We start from the raw sequence: 24017 nt of genomic DNA on the forward strand, positions 1-24017 counted from the left end.
ACAACAAAAGTTTCTGGTGCATAAAGTTTTATACCTTGCTGAGAAGAAGACAGACAAACTAGGAATATAGGGCCTGATTCATTAAGGATATTAAATGAAGAGGTATCTTATTTCAGTCTCCTGGACAAAACCATGTTACAATGCAAGGGGTGCAAACTATTTTTCTGTTTTGCACATAAGTTAAATACTGACTGTTTTTTCATGTAGCACACAAATATCAACTTTAAAGTTCAGTGTACAAATAAGTATTTGTGTGCTACATGAAAAAACAGTCAGTATTTAACTTATGTGCAAAACAGAAAAGTAGTTTGCACTCCTTGCATTGTAACATGGTTTTGTCCAGGAGACTGAAATAAGATACCTCTTCATTTAAGGTCCTTAATGAATCAGGCCCATAGATTACTCCTGTAGTGAGTTACTTTAAAATATTGTGATTAGCTTTCGGCAGTTAAAACTAGAGATGCTCACTGAGCCCCGTGTTTTGGTTTTGGTTTTGGATCTGGATTACCGTCTTGTTTTGGTTTTGGTTTTGCCAAACCGCCCTTTGCATGTTTTTGTTTTGGTTTTCTTTGGTTTTGTTTTGCTATTTTGTTTAAAAATCAATGTTTTTGGGCATAAAATAACCAAATTTAGTGCTCCACCTGTTTCTTGGATAAGTAAGGTAATTCTAAAGCTAATAAATTAGGAAGAAAACAGTTTAATACCTGGTAGGCTGTCCTTACTTCTGCACACAAACCTGATTGTCTTCCTCTTCATCTTAGCCTATTGGCAATGCAGCCCTCGTCTTTGGGTGTATATTACACCCTACACTTACAGTTAAATATCTAAAGAAATGGACAAAGGCAGTTTGGTTTCTGTCTCTCTAAGCCCCATCCACTTGTAGAAAATACTAAACAATTCAGCCGTTATAGACTGTACAATATTAATTGAAATGGACAAAGGCAGTTTGGTTTCTGTCTCTATAGCCGCCCCCCCCCTCCACTTGTAGTTAAATAGAAAAACAGCAGCCTGCATAGACTGAACAATATAAAAAATAAATGGACCAAGGTAGTTTGGTGGCTGTCTATGCCCTCCACCCCGCCCTCCACTTTGAGTTGAATAGAAAAAAAGCAGCCTGCATAGACTGTAGAATTAGAATATAAAAAGAAATGGACCAAGGTAGTTTGGTGGCTGTCTATGACCCCCACCCCCCCCCGCCCTCCACTTGTAGTTGAATAAAAAAAAGCAGCCTGCATAGACTGTAGAATTAGAATATAAAAAGAAATGGATGGACCAAGGTAGTTTGTGGCTATCTATGACCCCCCCGCCTTCCACTTGTAGTTGAATAGAACAAAAGCAGCCTGCATAGACTGCAGAATTAGAATATAAAAAGAAATGGACCAAGTTAGTTTGGTGGCTGTCTATGACCCCTCCGCCCTCCACTTGTAGTTGAATAGAAAAAGAGCAGCCTGCATAGACTGTAGAATTAGATTATAAAAATGAATGGACAAAGGCAGTTTGGTATCTCTCTGCATCAGACCCCCTCTCCACTAGGAGTAAAATAGAAAACTATTCAGCCGTTATAGTGTCTAGAATATAAATAGAAATTGAGAAAGGTAATTTGGTATCTGTCTGCATCATAATCATCAACATCATCATTAGTGCCCTCGTCGCCTACACAAATCTCCCCCTCATCCTCTTCTAACTCCAAAGTGGCATCCTCAATTGGTGTATCACCGGCTACACTCGGGCTGTTAAGGCACACATCAGCAAAACTGCTGAAAGGACCCTTCTTTATGGGTACACTGTCACTAACAGAATGCTCACGATTAGACATACCACTGTTGGATGGACTCTCCACAGGGATTGTTGTCATTTCTGATTCAGAGCATACATTATCCTCTAATGCCTTACTGTTTTCTTGCAGCTCGGCTTTGACGCGTAACAGTAGTTGTGCACCACTTTTAGACTCCAAATTACTTGGTCTTGCTTGGTTACGAGTGACCGCACAAGAAGAAGGCTCTGTAACATTTTTGGATCTGCCACTAATAGAGGAAGGCGAAGGCCTCATTCTTTCTTTGCCACTACGTGTGTCGAATGGCATGTTGGCAATTTTTTTTTTACCGGCACTTAACTTTTCCTCAGTTACACTTCTTTTATGCTTCAACACAGTAATTTTTTTTTTGGTGTGTGTTTTCTTGCCTGATTTCAAAAGACTATGTAGTTTGACATCGCCTTTCCCAGATGACGTACTGGGAACACTACCATCAGGACTGGTGACAGAACTGGGTTGCTGATTCTGCTCATATGTGGACTGCTTTGAATCCATTATAATGAGGCCAAAACACTTGTAGTGCTAAAAATTGTTTTAGATACTGCTGACAAATATGATTTTTGACAGCCAGAAAAATGACAGTAAAACACTGGGGAATATGGGACATCCCAAAAGCACTTGGGGTTCTATTTACCAATGACCGCATAATATGAATGAAACTTTTCAATCCTCATCGCATAGATGTGGATTGAAAAGTTTCTCATATGTATTAAAAAATCAACACAGGAACAGCAGTTCCGAAAAACGGCTGCTCCTGTGAAGATTAACACTTACCTGTCACTGAAGTCTTCTCTTCTCCTCCCTCTGCGGTGCTGCTCGCCCCTCTTTCAATCCCTGTGCACATGCGCCGACCAGTAAACTCAGGCATGCGCACAGAGATCCCTGTCTGACGGAACCTGAGGCAAGTGTGGAGGGATCACATGATCACTCCACACATGCGCTGTGCAGCCCTGCTCATCAGAGCAGCGCTGTTTTCAGTGAAACTTTTCAATTATGGTAATGTACGCCAGCTTCAGATGGCGTACATTACCATGATTGAAAACTAAGTATCAATCATTGATACATAGCGTTACTGAGCAATTCCCATACACTGTTATGGGGAGTGCTCAGTAAACCGATGAGAGAAGTAAAGCAGCAGATATCTGAGATATCTGCTGCGATGCTGCAATAATACATAGTAATTTAGTGGTAAGTCCTCGAAAACTGCTGTTTTCGGGGATTTACCTCTAAATTAGAGGGGAGAGATCTTTGATAAATAGGCCCCTTGGAGTGCTAAATATTTGAATTTTATACTGCTGACAAATATGACTTTTGACAGCCAGAAAAATTACTGCAAAATAATGGGGAATAAGGGACACCCCAAAAGCACTTGGAGTACCAAATATTTTTGTACCTACTGCTGACAAATATGACCTTTGACAGCCAGAAAAATTACTGCAAAAGAATGGGGAATAAGCAACACCGCAAAAGCACTTGGAGTGCCAAATATTTTTGTACCTACTGCTGACGAATATGACTTTTGACAGCCAGAAAAATTACTGCAAAAGAATGGGGAATAAGGGACACCCCAAAAGCACTTGGAGTGCCAGAAATTTTAAAAAAAACCCTCCTCTATCCTCCTCTTACTGCTGTAACAATTGGTATTAAGATTAGAATTGTATAGAAAAAAAACAATAATGTGTCCAATTACTGCTCTGTCCCTGCGCTGATATAGCCTGTGTGACCTAACCCTGCTTTCTCCCTCTGTCAAATGGTGATGGATTGCTGTGGAGGCTGGTATTTATGCTTTTTAAATCTCACGAGAACCGAGCTCAGAAATATGAATACGTCACGTTGACGTTTTGCCTCGATTTCGATTCCGAAAGCCCGCCCATCTCTAGTTAAAACCATGCTTCATTTTAATTTTTATAGTATGTTTGACGCTTTATCTGCACTGCCTAGTATTTCGGTGCTTTATAAATAAAAGACAACAAATATTTCAGTTCACCAAAGGGATTTTGGGATCACACTTGTTTGAAGCTCATTTGAATTTAATTCTGAATCAAACTACAAAACAGGTATCACCCAATCACACTCTTGGTCACATAGGGTTCTGTTTATTAAATGGCAAAAAGCCCAGTTTCAGTGAAAACTGGTGATTACGCTAGAGATAAAGCTTCGCCCTATCAATCAAGGGGTTACTCTTGGCGATAGCACTGTTATTGCCGTAAGGGAAACCTCCGCCAGTGATAGCTTACAAAGTGGAAAGTTAAGTCTCACCTAAACTAGTCAGTATCGTCGAGGCAGCTAAGTTAGGCTTAATTTTATTCATAAATTGTGTCAGTAACAGATTTTCTATGGCTTTGATAAGCAGCAATAGAAAATCATCGTTATCAACACATAATGATAAATAGGCCAGATAATCCTCATTTCATGCTCCATTCAGTAAATACTATAAAACTGCAATTGTGTGCTAGTACATCTGTATATATAGATCATCAATGCTTCTTTTAACGGCATAGAGAAGTGAATCACAATATGTAGTTCTATGGAACTTCTATTCGATGATTAGCAAGGGGAATCCACTGTCCTGAGTACAGTACTTAAAGAGGAATCTGAATGCACAAAAGATTTACAACTGCTACATCATAAGCATTTCTAGGAAAAAATATGTCAGTAAATGAATGCAACAACTGTCAAGGTTTATCACATGCTTTCTGTAGCTCAGCTGAAGAAAAACTTTCTTTGATGAATAGTCTAAATTCATGCTATTTCTTGTCTGTGTCATGCATCAAGAATGAAAATGATGCTTTTCAGGATGAGATGACTTGCTCAAACTGAAAAGTCTGAATATTATAATGTGCTTATCTGCAGTTGTAGAACAGTGAACATAAGGCACCAGTGGTGTGGTCAAGCCTAACACAGTCCTTAAATCAGCAGATCAACAATCATAACTAATAATGATAGCACTAGAGATACAGATTACTATTGCACATAAGATATAAGAATGCATGGTCCCTTCTAGAAATAGAAACCAGCTCTCTGCTTAAAAACACAGGAGCCCTAACCAGCTCTGTGGGTGGGGAGTAAGAGTTCTGAAAATGGTATAACATGGGGCAGCATGGTGGCTAAGTGGTTAGCACTTCTGCGTCACAGCGCTGGAGTCATGAGTTCAATTCCCGACCATAGCCTTATCTGTGTGGAGTTTGCATCTTTTCCCCGTATTTGCTTGGGTTTCCTCCGGGTGTTCCACTTTCCTCCCACACTCCAAAAACATACTAGTAGGTTAATTGGCTGCTATCAAAATTGACCCTAGTCTGTCTGTGTCTCTCTCTCTCTCTCTCTCTCTCTCTCTCTGTCTGTGTATGTTAAGGAATTTAGACTGTAAGCTCCAATGGGGCAGGGACTGATATCAATTTGTTCTCTGTACAGCTCTGCGGAATGAGTGACGCTATATAAAAAAATGATGATGATGATAACATAAGCTGTGGAATAGGTAAATAACCCAGGCAAACTCTCAAACTCCCAAATCCCCTTCTGAGACATACCTAAAAACTCCCACTTGCATATTAAGCAGCTCCAATGACTGGCATGTTACACGGCCAGGGCCGGATTAAGGGAATGGAGGCCCCCGGGCTAAGGATACTGTGAGACCCCCTCCCCCCCCACTTACCTCCTATTCCTGCTCCGTCCTATCTGCAGGCGTTCTTCCATCACTCCCTGTAGTGCTTTTGCAGCGTGCAGTGAGAGTGAGACTATGACTGTTTCACTCTCAAAAGATCTCCTCAGTAAGGAGATTACTGCGTGCCCCTGGGCTCTAGCCCAGTTAGACCTCTGGTTAATCCGGCCCTGTACACGGCCCCAAATAAATATCACCCAGTGATAACCCCATACAAAGCAGCATCTCTAAATGCTCAGTACATGACACGGCAGCAATAAACAAAAAATAATCAAATAAACAAAAAAATAATTGTTCTGTAAGGGCACTACGTTGCTTTCTCCTACGCTCTTCAGTTACCAAGCAAATGAGCTTTCTGTTCCAGAAACATTCACATATATATTCTTTTAATGTTTAACTCTGCCTCTTTCTTACGTAGGTAAGTTTAGTTGTCATTTTGTCCTTTAAGTGTTTCAAAGTAAAACCCTTTCAGAGAAAACAATAGTAGCAGGTTTCTATTTATCGTTTTATAAGAACACTGAAAAAAATATCCATCTAGTAAGTGACACCCCACAGCACAAGGTTTCCCATTTAAATTCAGCACCATGACAACATGATACAGTACACTGACTGGCTAATCTTAGTTTTTATGACACTGCTGTAGTTGTCTTCATAGTACTGATTCTGAATATTCTTTCCACTAAATTTAAATGACTTGATAACCTGATCATGTATAAATAGTCACTGACTCTTATTAATGTGACATGTTCATTTCATGCTCATTAAGTTTTGTAATGCATAGACTGTGACTTTATTGCTATGAAACTCCTATGGAGTTAAAACTCACAGGCTACATAGCAATCCCTGATATTCTGCGATCAGACATTGTAAAGCCAATCAATCATTGTTGCTTCCTATGGCTCTGGTTTTCCGGTGAATAAATGTTACCATGGTAAAGAAGGGAACACATTTCTTTCCTATTCTCACACACAGAGGCTATAACTCATTCTAGACAAAACCCAGTTAGAAAAATGTATGGAGCCATCATACTCTTGGGATGCAAAGATCACTATCACCATATGCAGACACATTTTATTCTATTCAACTGCATGGAAAATAAAGTGGATTACAAAGAACATACTACTTTATAGCATAGTGATGTAGTTTGGATAATGTGACACTTTTTATAGTAACACCATGGGGTAAATGTATGAAGCTCCGGGTTCTTCAAAACCCGCGAGTTCGGCGTCTTTGGCGTTTAAATTTAAAGCGGCGCTGCCTTGTAAAGGGAAGTTTCCCTTTACAAGGCAGCGCCGATTTAAATTTAAACGCCGAAGACGCCGAACTCGCGGGTGTTGAAGAACCCGGAGCTTCATACATTTACCCCCATCAGTGCCTTCTCACAGGGCATTAGTGGTCCTAGAGAAAAATAAAATGCTTTAGACATTTTTCTCATAGGTGAGTTTCTGCAAATCGCATTATAGTGGGACAAGAAATAGGAGGGGTTTTGCTTGCGTTTTTATTTAAATTAAAATGTAATTTAAAAATGTGTCTATTTACTAGAGATGCTCACTGACCCCCGTGTTTTGGTTTTGGTTTTGCCAAAACCGCCCTTGCATGTTTTGGGTTTGGTTTTGGATCTGTATTTTTTTTAGAAAAATTGCTAAAATCACATAATTTTGCTGTTTTTTTATCCTACATTATTATTAACCTCAATAACACCAATTTCAAGTAATTTGCAGTCAGTTTTGACCACCTCACAGGTCACATTATTATTTTCATACACTTTTTGACCAATACTGCAGCGACCTGGCTAGATGGTATGCGACAGAGCAATGACTCAAACACACACCAGTTCCTAGCACATCTAGGACACATTGGCACACAGCAGTGGCAGAAAAGAAAAGTAGTGCAAGATGGAATTGTCCTTGGATCATGAAACCAGTTATAGTTCATTTGATTGCTCCACTTGTTTCTTGGATAAGTGAGGTAATTCTACAGCTAATACATGGCAACGATCGCTGATCTCCCCGCGATGCGTGTTTTTATCAGACACACACATCTAGGGTGCCAGACAATGCACTAAAAAGAGCCATTGAAATTCACAGCAAAAAGCCAGTTCATCAGTGAGATTCGAATCAGTCCCAATTCCCACAAAATTATAATCTAGTTAGGTACCTTTCATGTAAAGTGCTGATTACAAACACAACAAAACACGTGTGGGAGAATGTGGCCTCTAAGAGGATGACTAATAGACACAAAGACATTGCATGGATGGCTATCCAGAGATGTCTGCCTCTCAGTAAATTCATGCACTCCCGGAACCTGTGCCAATATGTCCACTGCCCCTTCTGCATCGCCAGAAGGGAAACAGCACAGCGTAATTTTTGGGACTGCCCCACTGAACAGGCACTGTTGGATGCCTTGGAACATGAACATAAGGACAGTGGGCCTGATTCATTAAGGATTTTAACTTGAGAAACTTCTTATGTCAGTCTCCTGGACAAAACCATGTTACAATGCAAGGGGGCAAACTAGTATTCTGTTTTGCACATAAGTTAAATACTGACTGTTTTTTCATGTAGCACACAAATATCAACTTTAAATTTCAGTGTATAAATAAACTATCAAGTATTTGTGTGCTACATGAAAAAATTATTTTTTTATTTTTTACTCATGATTTTATCATGTGGTTTAGGTTTTTACAAACTGTCACACATATTGCACACAATATCAGGTAAACAGAACTGTGATACCTTTTATGGTTAGTAGGGATGTTCACTGCTACCCCTGTTTCTGCATGAGCAATGGCGCTGGATCTCCTGGGGAGGGAGGTACATATGGAATCCAAAACCCGCAAGATTCAACAAAGCAATGATGACATTTTGCCACGATTCAGATCCGAGGAAGCAGAAAAGTTCAAAGCCGGCTCGGTACTCGCATTGGCGATGTTCGGGGGGTTCGGTTTTCGGAAAACCGAGCCTGAGTACCTCTAATGGTTAGTGTTTACAAACCGCATCTGATGAATGGCAGTTTGAAAATTGCATATCAAACCTAATTTTAGTCGTCCCCCCCCCATGGAGGATGTGCAATACAGTCCCATCAGAACGCATACAAAATATTATATTCTATAAAATAAATTAACAACTCATAATACTGTAATCATGTTTTATAAAATATTTCTGTTTTCTTTTTTTCTTTTTATATTAAATACATAAAATAGGAGTTTCTTAATAAGTATTATATGATATGTTGTTATATTTTCTCTTGCTTGCATACAAATGTTCATTGCTATCTAGTGGATTGTATACATGTAGTTTTTAATACAAAGACGATGCAATGACTGTCATCATTATCAGGCGGCACTTACACCCTATACCTGGTGCAAATGATATGGCTCAAAAAATCTGTACTTTAGAGAAACCCAGGACTTGAATCAGCCTGATCTACATCGGAAAGCTCTAGGCATGCCCTTACTGTACATTGCCTATGTACGTCCACTCCTTCCCACTCCAGTTCTGCCCTTCAAATAGTAAGTATCATTTGCAAACAGATATGAATTGCCTGCAATTGTGTTCATTGGTGTAAGGTCTGTTTGTGAGCATGCGTAGAGCTATTTCACGCAAGATGTGGCACGCAAAGGGAATTATGTCCAAACATGAACCACCCCCTACAGGTCTAAGATAGGTGTTATTTTAAAGCATTGCTTATCCAGACAAAATTACCAGGGCATATAACAGTGGGCTCTTGTATAATTTAATAAATAAATGACATGCATGCAAATGACTATGATTTCTTATAAAACCAGAAATTGGACAACTTCACAATTCCAGGGATAATGCTAAGTTCAAATAATACAAACATTTATAAAATGTTGTGTATGCTAGCTTTTATATGAATATATTAGACCAATATGTATGTGTACATATATATCATGTATATAGGTATACACTGGTACTGTAACTCTGTCTATACTGTGGTTGATTGCATGCATTTGACAAGTGTTAATATTACCCAGTAGAGACAGACAATATTTAAAATGACTGATTTTTGAAGGAGCTCACTTTCTGGTTTATTTAGTAACTTCATCTAGCACCGAACAGCTAAACTGTTTTGTGTATAACCACATAGTATATTGGGACAGAGGTCAGAGTATGCTAACTTAAGGTAGCAATAAGTACGCTTGATCCAAGGGTCGAGCAACAGACTTATCTTTCAATTTGGCCACACATAAGGTTGACCAAATTAGAACAGATCATCGCATTTTAAAATTACAAATTTTCAAGAATGCAGTCTTTTTTTGCCAAAAAATCCTAAGAGGTTTAAACTGCTGTGTTATTGCATATATTTCAGTAACTACCACTAAAGTAAATATAAAATATAAAATAAATATATTTTCATTGCATGTGTCTTATACGTTCGTGCTATTTAGTTTAACTGTAAAATAAAATATATGTATATATTACATATATGTCATGGGTATCTCTAAGAGGAATATCCAGACATTTGCATGCAAACCAAATTAAACATAATGATCAGGGCACTGTTGGCCTTTGTAAATCATGGCCAAATGCATTGCATTGCAGGCCTTTGTTATAATGGGATTCCTTGTATTCCACGCAATGATCCTTAAAACAGCTAAAACCTCAATACATTGTTCTGCATATCTATGATTCACATGTGATTGTACTGCACCCACACGGAACTAAAAAATATAGATCCTTTCTCTATTTATGGACAAAAAAAAACGTATACCAAAGTAAAACAGAAAGAGATAAAATATTCACCGTGTGAATATCTCAGTACCTTTAAACCAACATACCATTTTGTTTTCCATAAATGATATAGCCAAGAATAAATTACAAAAGGTTATATTCAGAATTTGCTGCTATTAAGTACATAAAAAAATGAATAATGTAGTATTAACCCTTGTTTTGCAGCAGTGAAACTTATAACCATGCATGTGTTCTACAAGGGGGTCACTGTATCCATAGCAAAAATGAGAGTTTTAGAAATGTTGCTCTCCCATTGGCTAGGATACAAAATGAAGGAAACATGTAAATATTATTTTCTTCCTTTATTTTGGGGTGCGAGTGGCAGATGTTTTTTATATCCAAGTATAAGCATGCAACATGCACACCACTTGTTCTGATATGAGAAGAAGCTATTGGGCCTCATTTAGAGTCTGATGTATTTACATTCTGAGCATACAGAGAAAAAGACATACCCACAAAAAATGCATACTTGTGTGTATGTTGAGTCAGACGTATCTCATGCTGCATCCAATTTAAAAACAGAAGTATTTGCACTAGGCGTGCAAGTGTATATACTTAAGGAACAGTGTTAGTAGGGGTGTGCACCGGCCACTTTTCTTGTTTTGGGTTTTGGGTTCTGATTAGCTTGAGGTTTTGGGTTCTGATTTGTTTTGCCAAAACACCCCACGAAAGGTTTTGGTTCTGATTTAGGGTTTTGGGTTCTGATTTTTTTGAAAAAAAGGTGCTAAAATCCATTTTTTTTTTTTTCACTCCTACACTATTATTAACCTCAATAACATTCATTTCCACTCATTTCCAGTCTATTCTGAACACCTCACACCTCACAATATTGTTTTGTTGCACCGAGGTAGCTGGATGACTAAGCTAAGCGACACAAGTGGGAGGCACAAACACGTGGCCCAACATGTGGCAGGATCAGTGGACTTAAACAGCAGTACCACTGGACTTATATGGCATGATCAGTGCCTTGCTTGCAGTCTCCTAGGTAACGCAAATAATCTGTACAAATATGCACACAGGGGCATGGCCAGTAAAATATGGAAGACATACCTTATGGATAAACAATGTCACTACACTTCATGCCGAGAAGCTAACCAAATAGTTTTCTCCATACAAGATACTCCCAACTATTCACTGAAATACCTAGCTTTTATCACCACATAAATGAACTCAGCAGTCAGATCAATAATAAAGTGTGTCATCACACAAGTCAGGTTCGGGATAGACTCATCACAGTTCAGGTAAATTTAAGTTTGACCACCTTTATGTTCATTAATATAAAAGATTTGAAAAGGTGTTTTTATAACTAATAATTTTGTGTAATGAGGTAATTTGGAAATGATCACTAATGCACAGAAGACAATGTAGAGGAGCCTGGGACAATCTTAACATTAGGATTTATTGATCTACATATAGGACTGGTTTGTGGTGGCTGGCGCCTACTCTTAGTTCACACATAGATGAATATTGTAGTATGATTTAATAGATGTGGGATAGACCAGAGGAATTACAGAGCAAACTGGAGACTCCCCCAAACCCAGGGGATTGACATCTGGTTTGCAGGACCTGAGTGCAGTTGTTGGAAGGGAGGGGGTATGTCAGAGAGTATGAGGGTTTTAAATTGTAAAAGGACCATACTACATCAAGCCCCAGAAGCATGAACATGGAGAAGGGTGCAAATGATTAGGGCATCAAAGTTAGATTGAAGTTAAACATATTCTACTAGGTCCAGTTTTATTATGAGGTGGATCAGGGGAGAAAGGTGGTTGGCAATCAGTTTTACACATATCTTCATTATTGTTAATCAATAAGAAATAGCTAAAGTCATCAAAAGTTAAGCGATATTTCCTATCATTTGGGATACAATACATTTCTATGTTGGACTAAAACAATATGGAAGTGTTTAAAATAGTATATAGTGAACCTTGTCTACGTTTTCATCCATGATTGAACTCCAGATTTTCCACAGACAAATCGAAGCTTTACCTTCTTGTAATGAACTTCAAAATCGTGGAAAATGTGCAGCACACGCGCACACCCACCAGCTCCATCCACTCACAATACACCCTCCCTCTTCCCTGACCTGAGCCCGACTGAAGATGGCGGCCGCAAGCGGGGAATTTATGCAATCCGAGTCTCGCGAGATCCGACGCCGGGTTTTGACGTCATAGCCTCGATTTCTTTTCTTTTTGCCGCCGGAAATACCCGAACAGTGCTCGGATCCTGTCGGATCCGCACTGTTCGGGTGGGCTTGGATTAGCGCAATCCGAGCCCGCTCATCTCTAAGTGTTAGTAATAAATTCTAAAGTCACATTGTCTGATTTGTACGTAATATAATAATGTAATGATATGTCATATGCACAAGAGAGAATAATGTGCTGACACTTATTAATAAATGCTACATTCATATTTTCCATACAAAATATAAACAATACAAACACTCCCATACCCATTGTTTTTTTTTTTTAATTTTTTGGTGAGGTTGAAAAAAGACAGTCCATCAAGTTCAACCTATTTTGGATCTCCTGTGATCCCTATCTTATATTTGAAATTGATCCAGATGAAGCAACCAACAATCTGTTTCAGGAACAATCCCTTCTGACCCAATGTTGCAGTCCTGTTTCTCCCTGGATCCACTACTGTCCTTCATTTTAATTAACGGTCATAACCCTAGATACCCTATTCCACTAAATATTTGTCTAACCCTTTGTTGAACATATCATTTGAATCTGGCAGTGAAATCCATATCTTGACTCCCCTAACTGTAAAGAACCCCTTCCTTTGCTGGATGTGAAACTTAATCTCTAACTCTCTAACCTTAGGGGGTGACCACGAGTCCTGTGTATAGGTCTTGGGGTAAAAGTTCCCATGAAAGATCTCTGTATCGACCCTTAATGTATAAGTATAGAGTAATCATATCCCCTTTTAGATGCCTCTTTTCTAAAGTAAACATGCCTAAATTACCTAACCTTTTCTTATAACTTAATGACTCCATACCCTTTATCAATTATGACGCCCTTCTCTGGACCCTTTCACCAATTTAAAATTCCAAATGAAAATGACGAATAAATAATATAAATAAATGGCTGCAACTTGCGATCATATTGCACAATGCGAATGATTTATGTAGTAACGGCGAATCAGAAGTGGCTAGATAGTGCTGCTCATAGTCAGCACCATCATTGTGTATCATTACAAAAGGCCTCCAGCACCTGCAAGAGATATATCTCCTAAAAAGCATATCTGGGGACTTGTCTTTATCTTTGTCACACTTACTATAATCCCCGTACACTTGCCCATCGCTACCGTTCCACCAGCCCAGGCGTAAGTGAACAGAAGTTGAAAATACACAAAATTATAGATACGGACGCATTTGTGATGCACATGCACATTACAGAACTGTAGAGAAGGAAACAGGCCATGCACCATGGAAAAGGGGCTAAATTCACAGCTGCAAAACTTATAAATACTTGATTAAAGTGATGCACACACATTTTAGCAGCTATTGGTAGAGTTACATCATATACATTTGTAATAATGCAAATTAAATGTCCTGTAAATTGTAAAAAAGCATGTGTGCCCAGCAATCACTTACACTTTAAATGATACTTCTTTGCATTGCAGGGCCGGGCGCAGGTGTGTGGGTGCACAAGTTAGGGGAGACCACATGTGTTCGGGTGCACAAGTCGAGGAGGACACAGGCAGGGCTGCCAAGAGGAATTCAGGGCCCTGGTACAACAAATTCATGCCCCCCCCCCTTGTAGTCAAGCATGCAAGGGGGGGCCCCCTAACGGCGGCACACATTTTTCTGGAGATGTGGTCATGCATTTGAAGGCGTGGCAAATGCACCATTAGGGCGTGGCTAACATCAAAGTCACTAGGCTCTCAGTTCGCCGGAACGTCACATATGTCCAAGCACTCCTGACTTTCAGGACATCTACCAACACAGTGTAGTATAGAAAGATTGCAGTGTGTACACAAACAGTTCAGTCTTGGCCTGCACCTTACATTGGGCACAACATTCACCAAATATTGGTATTGTCCCTACTAGAATCACAACATTTCACACACTGTGCTGCTCCCTCCTACCTGTTCTTCTCACTTTCTCCACCTGTGGCTGCTGGTTTCTTTAGTTGTGGCTTGTCTGGATCCTGGAATGTTGAGGGACCTATTTGAAAAAAAAATGGCTACATTTAGATAATTACAGCCAGCCCCGGCGTTAAATCAATAGCACCCACGATTAATAATTAGGCCTTCCTCCAGCCCCAACATTAAAATAATACTATTCACATTTAATAAATAAACCTATTCCCTTCCTGCAAACAGCAATACCTATTTCCCACAACCATCACTGACATTAAATAACTCATAGTCACATTTAATAAATAGACCTCATTCTCCCCAAACTCACCCCCATATTCAATAGCCCCCAAACCACCCCATCTTAAATTAATAGTCCCCACTATTAAATTGCCTCACCATAACCCTACAAACAAAATAGCGCCCATTTATTAGCCACCACCTACCTCACACACTACATTGCAACAAGCCCCCTGTGCCATTACACACACATTACTGTGCCCCTTCATCACAACTACACTGTGCCCCCTTATGCTCACACTGCGACCTCCATGCTGCTTTCCCCCCTTCTTTTTTACTTTGTGCCTCTCTCCCCCTTTTTTTTTTTCTCTCAGCCTCTCTGCCCCTTTTTCACTCTGTGCCTCTCCCCTTTTTTTTTATTCTGTGCTTCTCTCCCTTTTTTTATTTAATCTGTGCCTCTCTCCCCTTTTTTTTTATTCTGTGCTTCTCTCCCATTTTTTATTTAATCTGTGCCTCTCTCCCCTTTTTTTTTATTCTGTGCTTCTCTCCCCTTTTTTTATTTAATCTGTGCCTCTCTCCCCTTTTTTTTTATTCTGTGCTTCTCTCCCCTTTTTTTTTTTTTTACTCTCAGCTTCTCTCCCCTTTTTTCTTTTACTGTCATGCTCTCTCCCCTTTTTTTTTTACTGTCAGGCTCTCTCCCCTTTTTTTTTTTTTACTGTCAGGCTCTCTCCCCTTTTTTATTTTACTGTCAGGCTCTCTCCCCCATTTTTTTACTCCTTCTTCTTTATAGCATTGTCCCCTTCTGTTTTCCTTCCTTTGCCTCTCCGTTTCTTTCCTTAGCTTTTGTTAGCTTCTTTCTTTTCTTCTCTTCTCTTCTTTCTCATGCTGCTTTCTTCATGCTGGCTGCGGCGCTCCTCACTGTCTGACGGGCGTGACTTGATGACGTCACGCCCGGCAGTCAGTGTGAATGGAGAAGAGAGGAAGGAGGGACGCGGCGCCGCGATCACGTGAGTATTGTTTTTTTTTTGTTTTTTTTGTGTCAGCTCCCCCACCAATGAACTTTGATGGACCGACCCCCCCCCCCCCCACCCAGCGGAAAAAAAATACATAAATAAAAAAACGCAAGATGAATTTTTTTTAAAAAATTAATAAAAAAAAAAAAATTAGAAGCGAGGGCCCGGCCCGGGCCCCTGGCAAGCCCGGGCCTGGGTAAAATGTTCCCGCTCCCCCCCCCCTCTCCGTGGCCCTGGACACAGGTGAGTGAGTGCACAAGTCAAGAGAGTTGGTTGGTGTATGGGTGCACAAGTCAGGGGAGTGCGCACGTGCAATAGTGCACAAATTGGAGGAGGATGCAGGTGTGTGGGTGCACAAGTCAGGGGAGGGTGCAGGTGCTTGGTTGCTGAAGTTGAGAGTGGATGCTAGGCCATGGGTACACAAGGTAATGTGGTAAAAATTGGTAAATGTTCAGTCCCTCTGATGCTTCCCAACTATATATTATAATTCTTGTCTCAGATGAGAAATATCAACTAAATGCTCTAATTTAGAAAGTTTCTCTTGGAAAGCACTCGTACAGATCATTATGGAAGCCAAAACTTAGTGCGTAATTTCAACAATTCTAACCCGCAAATCTCACTTTGATCTTGAGTCCAATCCACATCCAGATCATTAGTTGCACACTTAAATCCGCACTGAATCCAGATTGAAAATTTTATGGCTCAGATTATCAACATCCATATTTACATTTATCCCAACCATTTCTCTGTTTGCAGACACTTGCATTTCCATTTGGTATTTAAATAGAAACTGACCAGATCAGTTGTCAGTCCTAAATAGTTTAATTATACCATTCATAAATGTACAACTTTTGATCATATCCTAAACATCAATTATCAGATAACTCCAAAACAACGCAACAGATTAAAAGTGGTAACTATAAAAAGTAAAAGTATTGGCAACAAGAATGGGAGACTCATGACTTAAACTCATTAGAGTCAGACTGCCTGTTCCCAACATTTATCGCTACTAAGAATATATAAATGAAATCAGACAACAAAGTAACTTATTTTTAACACCTAAGCAATCAAAGTGCAAGTTCAACATTATATTTGAATATATTGTATTATTGTATAAAATATTTGTTTTGTCTCTAGTGCAATAATCATATGCATTGTGACATAATATCTGAACCAATCTTGTCACACAGTATGACAGGTCATAGAGATACTACAGAGTGTGCAGGGAAAGTGCATCATGTCACTTCAGTTACACAATTTTACCTCCATGAACGATTTTACCAGGTGCTGCCAAAGACGTTTCACTTCAAAAGTTGCACAATGCAAAGCTAATAACAATTAAGAAAAAAGTCCATAGCCAATACTGGTATTAGGCATGTATAATATAGTTTGGTGCTAGTGGTATATTTCACTTTTGCACTAATGTTGTAATTTATTAGATACCTAATCTTATATTGTATACAGGGCTACTGAGAGGAAATGTAGCGGCTTCTTTCCCCACCCCACAGCTTGTGCACTCAGTCTTGGTAAATCTGGTGCTGTGCATGCACATCGACAAAAAACTGGTGCTGCACATGCAGTCTAGGGTGTGTGACAGCGCTGACCAATAGGTAGCTATTGCACCCACTTTCACCCTGCATATAATCTGGCTCTGCATCTCCAGGATGAATGTGGTTAAGGCCATGGTTCCCCATGGGCCACGGACTGTAGTCCGATCAACTCCCCTTATAATCTGCCACTGCTTGGCCTAGGTGATATGTAATCTCCTTGATAATATATAGAGCAAACTGGCATAATATGTTGGAGCACATCTGGTATAGTATGTTGAGACATTGGTGCAATGCATAATAGATGATAACATTTATCAGAGCATCTCTACCTTTGCACTGGTCAGTGAGAACTTAATTGAGGACTATTGGAGCTACTAAATTGAAGTTATTTCTACATGGAAAACTAGAAAGAAAGAATGAAATTCTTCTAATTCATCCCCAGATTGATGGAAGGAGAATCCTGTGGGCTTGTACTTGGAGAGATGTGCTGACACCTGTTGTATACTCCCACTTACTGCCTTCAAGAGACTGTGTGCCTCTAAGCAAGCTGTGTTTCCAATTTTCCTTTCTTTTGTGTTCTCTCATTTTCTTTTTCAGGCCACAGTATTAATGGACTTTGTAAAACACTAATCTGCATGTACAATATCAGCCAGGCTGTTGCATTAGGTAGAGTCTAACTGGCAAGGTATTATTTTCAGTTTAATTTTTACTCAAAAATTTGACTTTTAAAGTAAAACTGACTGCGTATCAGCTTACATTTATTTGTTTCTGTTATTTATTTGTTACTTTTTTTCCTGTATTTTTTGCGCATTTTTTTCCCTCCAAGTACTTTTTCCTGCCTGTATATACCGGTGGTAGTCTTTACCACCAGCTCTGAATATAGTTCGGTAATAGGCACACAGCAACCATCATAAATCAGCCTTGGCATCCAGCTATGTCTTCAGGAAAGGTCAGTGTCAATTCCTGACCATATGATCACTGTACACAACTTCCAGAATAGTAAAATGAAATAATGCCAAAACTTACAGAATTAGGGGTATATTTACTAAACTGCGGGTTTGAAAAAGTGGAGATGATGTCTATAGTCACCAATCAAATTCTAGCTGTCATTCTGTAGAATGTACTAAATAGACGATAACTAGAATCTGATTGGTTGCTATAGGCAACATCTCCACTTTTCAAAACCAGAGTTTAATAAATATACACCTTAGTGTAACCTGATTCTGACAGGTCCTGATGTCAGTGGTGTTTGATACACCAAATCTATCAAAACTGGCAATCGCAGAGACCTGACAAAATCTCCTGGTTAAAAATAATATTGATTAAAAGTAAAAAGAATACAGATATTTGATCATTCTTTACATGGAAGCTAACTAGCTGATTAGCTGCACTATGTAGCTACAGTCATGGCCAAAAGATTTGAGAATGACACAAATATTATTTTTCACAAAGTCTGCTGCCTCAGTTTTTATGATGGCAATTTGACCCTCTCTGCCCACTTGCTTTAATCACACTTGCTCCCAGCTATAGTCACACATGTCCCCTCACTGCCAAGCAGCTTTAGTCACACAAGCTCCTTCTCTGCCCAGCAGCTATAGTCACACATGCCCCCTCTTTGCCTAGCAGCTCCAGTCACACATGTCCCTCTCTGCCCAGCAGCAATAAACGCACATGCCCCCTATCTGTCCTAAAGCTTTAGTCACACATGTCCCTCTCTGCCCAGCACCTATCACACATGCCCAGTGTTGGACTGGCCCACCGGGATACCAAGAAAATAATTGGTGGGCCCAGTTGCCTTACGGCCACACACCCTTTTAGAAGTAGGCGGAGCTCACCTGGAGGCCCATTGTCCTCACCAGGGGGCCGGCAGTCCTCTCTGGTGTCCCCGCTGCTGCAGATAACTGGCAGTCATCTTTCAAATGCGATCGCAGCTGCGATGATGTGACCCGCCGCCTCCCCCTGTCAGCTGATGTTCCTGCCGCCGCTGAAGGAAGAAGGAGCAGAGAGGCTGCAACAATCAACATATGAGTAAGTAGATTTTAACCACCTGTTTATATATATATATATATATGTATAATGTGTATATATGTGTGTGTGTGTGTGTACATGGCATATGTGAATTGGGGGGCACTACTGCGGGCATAATGTGAATTACGTTTTAATATTATATACCGGAATTTCGGATCCGTTGTCACGGTAACTATATGCTAATTTGAATCAATATGATTGGGCGGAAGCGCTTTAAAGGTCCAATGTTTGTATTGTCACTATACTGCCATGATAAAGATTGTTTGCAATTGAAACGCGTTGGTAAGGAAGTGACTGAGAGACCAATCACGGGTCGCCGAAGTTGTAAGGAATCTGTGCCCGAGTTTTGTGGAGCGTGCAGGAGTAACCAGCCGGCTACCTGAACTGCGGGGAAGGATAGAAAGGTTTCTCTACACGCTTTATACCAACCCACACAGGGTAAGAGTCCAGCTTCATCGGGACCATCAGTGATTGCTGTTTACGATTCTGTGTTAGTTTTAGAGGTTTTATGTGGTGTATATTAAAAGTTTTCTAATTGAGATAACGCACCATGTGGAGCACCATTCGTTTCTCTTTTTCTTCTTGAGAATATACTGCAAGATTAATGTGAAGTCCTAGACGGATCTCCACGTGTGGTTTACAAATATCATTGGGATTGGAGATATACTCCATGTAAGTGTGTTTTTTTGGTGTGGAATCAAATATTACACATTGTGGTGACCTATACAGATATACCACACGGGTGGTGGATGATTATTGATCGTGAAAAGGTCATTATATTTGTTTATCTGATAAACGATAACACGATCTCTTTCGTTTATTTTTATATATGTGAATGTGAAGGAGCTCCTATATCGCCACTGATGACGCAGTCGCGGTGGGCGGAGCTTGAGCCACGCATAATGGACACTAGCATTTCACTGCTGTTATGGCTCCACAGTAAGTTCTTTGTTAGCACCATGTGCTAGATAGGAAACAGAAGGCTTTGAGTCATACAGGCCGTATCTAGTTGCGGGGGTGTGGCAGAGGTCAAGCCCTCCCATCTGAAGCAATGCATTATGGGTAAAGGTTTATAAGCCATTGAGACAAACATATCACTCTCATTCCATCACTCCACACACACACACATACTTGGAACCTCTCCCACACCTGGAAACCTGAAGACATACCAGTAAGCTATATCTGTAACTTTTAACTATATGAATCCTTCATCTTCTTATATCTGTCTTTATAACTCTCCTTGCTTGAATCCTTCACCTTATATGTAAAGTTTTCCATTTAACTCTCTGGAGCTTTAGCCTTTTCACATATACTTTCAGGAATGTTTGCTAATTGCATTACAATGAATTTCCATCCCCCTCATCTCGTTCACCCTCTATGTTCTGATGTTATATCTTTCTCACTCTTTCTCTTAATCTTTCTTTATCTACCACTGAAACAAATATCTGTTTATTTTACCTGCAAATTCTAACAACCCCCCATCTTTCAAGAGCACATGGCATACACAATGCATCCTTAACACACATACATTCTCTGTCTCTATACACACTCACAACAATAAATACTCACTCCTATACATTTCTCTTACAGCATATATACTAGTAAACACACACACACACACACACACACACACACACACACACACACACACACACATACACCAGAATAGGATATTGTAATCCAACCCCCCATCTTTCAAAAGCACATGGCATACACAATGCATCCTTAACACACATTCATTCTCTGTCTCTATATACACTCACAACACGAATGAGCAATACTGATGAAATACTCACTCCTATACATTTCTCTTACAGCATATACACTAATAAATATATATATACACACACACACACACACACACACACACACACACACACCACAGAATAGGATATTATGTACTTACTTCTGAAGTTGTAGCATTGTCTGTTTAATCTATAATGTATTATCTGTAATTGTATGTATGCATTTATGTTGTAAAGTAAAAGACTTGTATCCTTATGCCTGTTTTGTATGTTTAGATAACTGTAATCAATAGGATGAATGGATGTTTATATAGATAATGCATTATAGTGAGGTAAATGATAGATTGGTATTTATTTAGCGATTAACACATAAATGTGAAATATTTGTGTAATATTTAGGCGAGATGTGTGTGTGTGTGTATATATATATATATATATATATATATAGCCTTGTCAAACACAGGAATCGCGTAAGTCTACGGATTTCTAGTTGTCATGCGCAAGCATAACAACTGGGACACCTTGTTTTTGGGTTGCCATGGTATTAGGCGAAACCTCAAAAGGTTGAGTGAAATAATGCCTCTAAAGTAGATCTGAGATGTCACGGGTGCGTATTATTCGACGTGACTAAAATAGCGAAAAAGACGCAAATTGCATTATATCCCAATAATTAATGAGATTGGTCATTAATAAGATCAAAGGTATTGTATCATTATTATGGCGGGTCCCAGGATCCTATAACAATGGCGAGCCAGCCCAAACTGTATTAATTATGATCTTCAATGGCCAAGAAGACCCATAATTTATTGCAGCAAACCTATTCTTATTTCTGTATTTTATTTTATTTTTACATTTTTCATAATGATGAAACAAATGATCTTTAATGACTGAATTATCTCCTCAAGGGAAAATAGGGCCAATCTGCCTATTTAATGTTAACATTTTTTTTTTTCTCTAGGTGGACTAGCGATTTAGTGTTGTACAAAAGTAGGTTTGATTGTGAACTAACTTGAGAATTTTTGGGTAAATGCAATATTTTTTCTTAAATGGCTGTGTTTATCTTATGTAGAATACGATACTCGGTTATTTTGTTCTCTATTTCAGGGTAACATCACACTGACCCTGAATAGCACAGAACCATTAAAGGCACCTCAACCTCATATTTCCATCAGAAACTCGTCTTTGAAAGTTGTCTAGCGGGTACGTGCTTCGGCGACGCTTTGGAATTCTGAGTAGACGGCGCGCACTGGTCACCCCGTACAGCCATTAGTCGCTCTTTTGGCTGGGTGAATTCAGGTCTACAAGACGAACCAATTGACTTCATTCCCACGCAACAAACAAGGAAGTATTTACACAGGTCGTTAAATCAGTCGTTAAGATCATCAAACAGGTAGCTATGGATTTCATTAATATCACTAAACTTGCAGAAGGTAGTATGTTTAATCCTGTCATACCAGCTAGTTATACATCTGCAGAAAATTTATGGGCACAACTGCTAGAGCAGGTGTACAGTCATGACAAATTGTCTATTAATAAACAAAGTGTGTTTAGGAAAACCCATAAAAGGTTCCAAATGTTGGTTAAATTAGTCCAGGTTTTTGAGGACACAATTTGGAGACCGGAGCATGCAGAAATGATAGCTAGAGGTATGTTGACTAAGAAAGTAAATGTAATTAATCAGGAAGATAGCTGTAAAAATTGTACTGATAAAGATAAGGAAATCGCTGAGCTGTGCGTTGACCTTAATACTGCAGATGATCGGATGGCTTCTACTGAAGACCATAGGGCACAATTACAGCAGGACTTAGAAAGTAGAGCCCAAATGATCATGAATATGCAGGGTTTGATAACTGATCTTTCAAATTCGATAAAAGAGCTATCTAAAAGTAACCCTCGGGTGGACTCTACAGAGTTAATACCCACAAAACAAATTTGTGTTTTTAATAGGGACAGTGGTAGTTCAGCTGGGTATCAAGCAGACTTATCTGGCTTGGATCTCACTGCACCACTACTTGATACGCAGGATGTAAGATCCCCTGGCATTTACCCAGTGTTACGCACACTGGAGTACACCCCAACACCGGTGGGAAATACTGTTGGTGCACGGGCACAAGACCAGAAGAGTGGATGGGATGTTATAGATTCCACTCCTGTCTTAGGGCCAAGCAACAATGGTAGAAAGGATTTGATCTCTTTCAATCAACCTTTTACAGGTAATGATATAAAGAGAACAAAAATCCTCTTGGAACTCAAAAGAGAATTTCCTCAATATGATAGCAGTTTAGACCCTTTTACCTCATGCGATATTTTTGAGGGCCATTGCACTCAACTAAGTGTGGCCCCAGAAGATCGCATGGATCTCTTCAAGTTGTGGCTACCCACTTACCTTAGTCAAAGGTATGAGACCACTGGGGACTCAGCCCCCGGGAATGGTCGCTACCATGACAAAAAGGAAAGAATAGCTGCCCTTATGTTACTGACAACAGGGCATAGGGAGGTAACTCCCAATATCTTAGATAGTTTCAAACCTACAATACACCATGAACCTTTAGCTTTATGTGGTCGGTTTGAAGCTATGTATAGGACTGTAACTAACGACCATAGACCCCATATTCCACCGGGCATGATTCGCGCATTTGTGGAAAAATTTACATACACAAATGTCAATCTGCGAACAAATGCTCAAAGGGAAACTACACTTGCAGGTGCAGCTAGAATTATTGAGGAATTCAGACAGGAAACTTTGAGATCCAAGAAATCTGTACAAATTAGGGAACAGGGTATATCTGGTGGTGTAACTCGTGATCGCCGCCAGACTTATCCTGAACATCGCCCTAAAGATGTTCAGCCTTCTGCTCCACCAGCAGAGGATGAAGATCTAGTCTGCTACAAGTGCAGACAGAAAGGACATAGTAGAAGAAACTGTCCTAAACAATCTCGTTACACAGCTGGAAACACAAACGGTTTCCAAAAGAAATATAATAATTGTACAAGGACAAAAGGTCCATCAGTTGCACAACCACTGAAGTGTGTAGCAGCTGTAAATGTGCAAGCAGATAAACCGTCTGCTTCACAGGTAAAATCACAAAATAAAGAGGTTTCAGTCTGTGCAGTAGAGGTTCCAGTAGCAAATCTG

General features: G+C 39.6%; 1 protein-coding gene and 1 non-coding gene across 2 annotated transcripts in view; both read right to left on the reverse strand.

Moving 5' to 3' along the window:
- RASGEF1A (RasGEF domain family member 1A) overlaps positions 1–24017 on the reverse strand; it is a 377612-nt gene that overhangs the window by 140593 nt on the left and 213002 nt on the right. The window lies entirely within an intron of this gene.
- Positions 11393–11464, reverse strand: LOC142095524 (small nucleolar RNA SNORD50). The gene has a single exon (XR_012677790.1). It is a non-coding gene; the product is annotated as a small nucleolar RNA SNORD50 (small nucleolar RNA).

This window comes from Mixophyes fleayi, chromosome 6, assembly GCF_038048845.1.
Source record: "Mixophyes fleayi isolate aMixFle1 chromosome 6, aMixFle1.hap1, whole genome shotgun sequence".
NCBI lineage: Eukaryota > Metazoa > Chordata > Amphibia > Anura > Limnodynastidae > Mixophyes > Mixophyes fleayi.